Source organism: Poecilia latipinna, unplaced genomic scaffold, assembly GCF_001443285.1.
Source record: "Poecilia latipinna isolate Pla-1442-1.1 unplaced genomic scaffold, P_latipinna-1.0 Scaffold1198, whole genome shotgun sequence".
NCBI lineage: Eukaryota > Metazoa > Chordata > Actinopteri > Cyprinodontiformes > Poeciliidae > Poecilia > Poecilia latipinna.
Window position 1 is genome coordinate 1 of NW_015113814.1, and position 5197 is coordinate 5197.

Here is a 5197-nt window from a genome sequence, read left to right on the forward strand (position 1 = left end):
ACAACAGAGCCGAGGGTCTTGAAAAGTCTGGTAAAGAATTTGATTTAATCATGTGGGAGGGGGAGAAAAGGATTGTGGGAAAAAGTTTAATTTTCCAAACTTTAATCTGTGTCTCGTTTTCTACGAGATTTATAAGCACACGTTACCTCTGATTTACAGACACAGATTTCTGGTTTGTAAACTCTGCCTTCGATACTTTTTTTGCAAATTTTGCACATTTTTGTAACCAAATAAATACAAAACATCTCACACTCTTTGGAGTCTTCAATATAGGAAAATGCATTGCTGTTATTTTTCCAATAAATAATATATAATAACTATATTTTGCACATCTTTCCCAGGAACTCTTTTTGAGTTGTTTTTTTTTGTTTGTTTTTTCAAATAAACTATTAGTCACACAGTTTAAAATAGTCAAGTAAGCAGAGTTAAAATCTCTGCTTAGACTTCGTAGAATTTGCTCATAAAATGTAGACTGGTTAAACCTCAGAGAAAACCAGTTATTTGTCTGAGCCGGTAAAAACTGATCAGTGCGTCTCCACTTGTTTTAGCTTGTTGTGTTGGAGGTGGTACATGTCTTGAAGTTTCACCAGAAATACGTCTAGACGTCGCTGAAAACCAAATAAAACTCCCTCGAAAAACTGTGCAAAGCCCCTCAGCCAGTCCAGAGTTTGCCCACCCACAAGTAAACATTTGATTTATTTATTTATTTTTTTTGTTGCTCCATATCTCCTCTCAGATCCAGACCCAAAACATTTTTTCCGTCCCATTTTCTCAGCACCAGCCCAGCCGGCAGGAGAAGGCAGCCAAGAGTCTCGGCCGCCGGGCTTAATGATGAATTGTGCAGATAAAACCTCTGTTGTGGAGCATTTAAGCTAAATCTTAAATAAACTTTTCCCCTAATGGCGAATCCAATCGTCTCAAAGGTCTTCGGCGCGGCTCGGGTCACGCCTCTGCAGCGGGCGGAACTGGAACACTTTATCACCGCGCAAAGTGACGGGAATAATTAGTTTTCTGCGTGTGCGTGTTTTCGTGTAAGTCTGCGGCGGCGGGGAACGGGCGACCCTCAGAGATACACATGTTTATTAGATGGTGGACCTCAAAGCTGCGTTTAGTCTCATTAAAGTGTTTGATTGTGCTGCACGTTCTTCCTTGAGCGCGTCGTTCATCACACGCGCAAACAAACACGCTTGTGTTCCAGCGGCTGGCAGGTTTTTGTCCCGTCTTAGCTCTCTCAGTGTTCATTAAAAGCTTTAATTAGACTGATGGGTGTGTGTAATTACAGTCTTTAAGATGTACAGCTCCTCTGCAGGCCCACTTCCTCGCCGCCTGCTTCCAGAAGTCACTGGGAAATCATACAAGGCTTTGTGTGTATTTAGAAACATTAACCTCCCGTAAGTTCCGTCTTTGACATTTGCCATTAATATCACCCGGAAAGGAGTGACATTTATGAGGCCCGTACCGCTTGCAGCCTTTGCCGCTCTTGGATTTTTCTTTCTCTTCTTTTTTTTCCCAGTCTTGCTCTTCCTCCTCCTTCACACGCTGGCTTCTGCTTTCCTTTCTCTTAATTTAGAAACCTGTCCCTTGTCTAAGCCGCCATCTTCCCGCCCGCTCCGGCTCACTCTCTCTCCCCGCTACGTGTTGCAGATCGCTGTCACGTTCCTCCCTTCAGACCGCTGACCCACTTCCCTCCTTTTCCGCATCGTTTCCAGATTCCCGTTTCGCCAGACGATTGTCCTTCAACCATGCAACTCTCGTCCTCCTCCTGGTGCCCTCTTTTCCATATTTCTGTTACCTGAAAAGTCCTATGAATCTCTCACGATGTTGGGATTAAGAGATTCGAAAGGCTGCTTCAGACGTTATGCTCCTCGCAAAAGACTTCACACCCCTTAATTAAGACTTTGCAATGTTACAACTAAAAAAAATATTTACCTTGTTAGGGAAAAAAATCTGAAAAGTGTGGCATGATTTCGATTCCTTCCCCTTGAGTCAAGAAAGTGTCTGGGGTAAATTTTTACCAGTTTTGCTCAACAGGGATCTGATATTTTTGCTCAAACTTCCTTGCAAAAATTTCTCCAGTTCAGTCACATGTGACCTTGATCATCTGTGAAGAGCAAGGTTCCAAGTTTTGGCACAGATTCAAAGGTCTGGACTTTGACTGGACCATCCTAACAAGTTATAATCCTTTGCTCTTAGCCTTTGTGTATTTACAGTAGTTTTCCTGTTGGAAGTTGAACATCCACCTCAAGACTTTTATTAGGACTGCCCTGTTTTTAGCGCTGACCAGCTGTATGCTAAGCATGATTTTGCTCCACATAATGTTTTCCATGCAGCCAAAATCAGTCTTATTTAGGTCAGCACGCCTTTGTTAGACTGTTTGCTAAGTTCCCCCGAACTGTAAATGGGATTTCTGCTCCTTTGTTAGCTAAAGCTGCTCGAGAGGAATGCTAACTGTTGTGCTTTGTTTTGATTCTCAAACACATGACACAAAACAGTGTCACCGAAATGTCTGCCAGTTGCTGAACCCTAAATAGCCTTTTCCGGCCTTTAGCAACCATTGAGTCAAGTTGCATTCCCAGCATTCCTTAATCGGTTTCGCACCAGTCCGCTTGTGGAAGTCAACATCGGCTGCAAGGTTGAGTCAAAGTCAGTCACAACAAGAACATCTCAGTGTGTTGTACAGACGTTTTGGCTTCAGATGCACGCAGAGCTTCGTGGTTTGTGTTTGTCGTCGTCGGCTGGTTTTGCAGAGAACTCGCGCCCCGTGAGGGTCGCCTCCTCCGTGTCTTCGACATGTTTCGCGGCGAGGCGCCAGCGCCGAAATCCTGCAATGACAAACAATGTCACAGTCAGGTTCTGCTTGTGAGGAAGCCCCCACTAAGAGTGGGAAACATTAGGGTAGTAATTGAAAGGAGAGGAGCTTCGGGAGAATAAAGTGATTGCTGCAGCAGACGCCTTATTGTGTTTTTTTTTTTTTTCTTCTTCTTCTCTTACGGTGTGATGAAAGGATGATGGGGTGTCAGGAGACAAGTAGCTGCGAGTTAAGGTGGAGTTGTCTCTTGTTTTCCTCCTCGCTGCACTGAATTCACGCCTAAATTGAGCCAGTAAATCAGAATAATGTGAGACAGTGGGGTTTTTATGTAGCGATCTTGTGCTCACACAGGTGTGTAAGTTTCCCTTTCTTTCCTGAATTTGTGAATGTGGGAGCGTGAGGCGTTTGGAGGACGACACAGTGGCTCAAAAACCATAGCAGGGTGACCAATTAAGGTATTAATCAAAGATGGATGCACGCTTGAGTGTGTGTGAAAACAGGGATGTTAACATTTGGTTTGTACATTTCGGATGACATTTGTGTGCATATCAGTGACAGTTATCAATATTATCACATATTTGTAAAGCTGCATTAAAAAGAAAGTAAAATTTTGGCTTCGTCAGACCGTAATTGATTCTCCAACAGCGTTGTAAAAGATTTCAGCCAGAACTGGATGTGTTCTTTGAAAAGAAAAGACTTTAGTTTTGTAGTCCATACAAATAGAAGATAAGAGATCGCATGTAGACGGTGGACTGAATTTTGCCGTAAGCTTCTCTGGTCGGTTTTCTTGTCATTTCACTCATTTTGAAGAAACTTCCAGCCTCCATTATGTCACTAGTCCCGTATTTTTTTAAATTACTGTTGATTCTTCTCACACTACCACTTTATGCTCTGGAATTGTTTGTACCCTTCCCCTGATTAATACTTTTATACAATAAGGTCATTTTGCAGACTCTGCAAACTATTGCTTCAACTAAAGAAATGATAATCCCACTAAGACAGCTGAGCTTTATTTCCAATTAATCAAATTCAACGAGGTATGAAGCTGTACTTTAATCAAAAGGTACTTTAACAAAGTATCAGTTTAAGGGTGCATGTATTTAGTAACAGGTTGATGCACGTTTTTTCTTTTTTTTTTGTTTACATTTCTTCACCTAATAGATTTATTTTTCTGTTTAATTAAGCAAGACATTAGTCTTTGCTTCACAAAAACCTTGTATTTGAACAGAAATCCATTGTAATTTAGTGGAGATGTTAGAAATGCAGTAAACTGAAAGGTTTGGTAGAAACCGGTAAATACGCAGCGTCGTCTTACCTAAGCACCTGCTGGGAAGTCGAGCCTTATCTTGAGTTTATGTTTGTCCAGGTAATTTCAAACATTAATACTAACCATGGGAAATGTTACCTTGGTCATCACTAATAACTATAATCATACAATGCCTAAGTGAAAGTACAACCGCCTTAATGAAAACCCTGAATGAGTCCTATTGAGCTTTGAGGCTCGCTTGATCCTGAACTTTACTTTTATGAGCAAGAATGTTGACTTTTCTACATCGTTGCCCCCAACGCTCAGGGGTTGTAGAGCCAGTTGTACCACACAAGAACTGTATTTTATAAACACGTGTCAGTGGTGTATGGTAGCTTGTAGCTACCTTTCCATTACCAATGTGCGTGAAACTTTGTTGCTACTCCACAAATGTCGGAAAAAAACCCTATTGTTTCCATTAAATAAGAAGCACAAATCAAACCACACGTGAAAAAGGCAAGGAGTCATTTAAAAACATTCTGTGCCATGATTCTCCCACCACTTCCTGTTGTTTTCTTTGTCTTTTATGCCAGTAGCAACATCAGGTTGTTGATCACATGACTTGTGTGATGTGAAAAAAGTCTTTCCGTTCTGTAACCAACGGTGACATGTCAAGGTCGTGTCGCTCCGCTCTCTTCCTGCCTCACTCCCTCTTAACCCTACCAGCTTAGACGGAGAACCAGCAGTGACACAAACAAAAAAAAAAAAAAACGCATATCGGGAAGACGGGAGCAGTGACGGACTTTGCGAGTTTAACCCACATCCAGGTGGCCGCAGGAGGAGCAGACAACCAGAGGTGTTTCGATTTTATTCTGGGACCGACCTGGGAATAAAAGAGGCGGCGAAAATAAAATAACTCGAGCAAAGAGCAGGGAGAGACAGCGAGGAGGAAGCTACGACGCCGGCGCTGACCCATTTCTCCAGGCCTCAAGTGTTGTTCCTGATATAATGGAGAACGGCTAACTCGCCCGCTCGCACGCGCATGCGAAGGAGCCGAAGACGAACGGGCGCCGCCAGCAGACACCAGCGGATGAAGATGCGTGTAGACATGCACTGCTAAGGTCTGCGGACAGATAGATTCC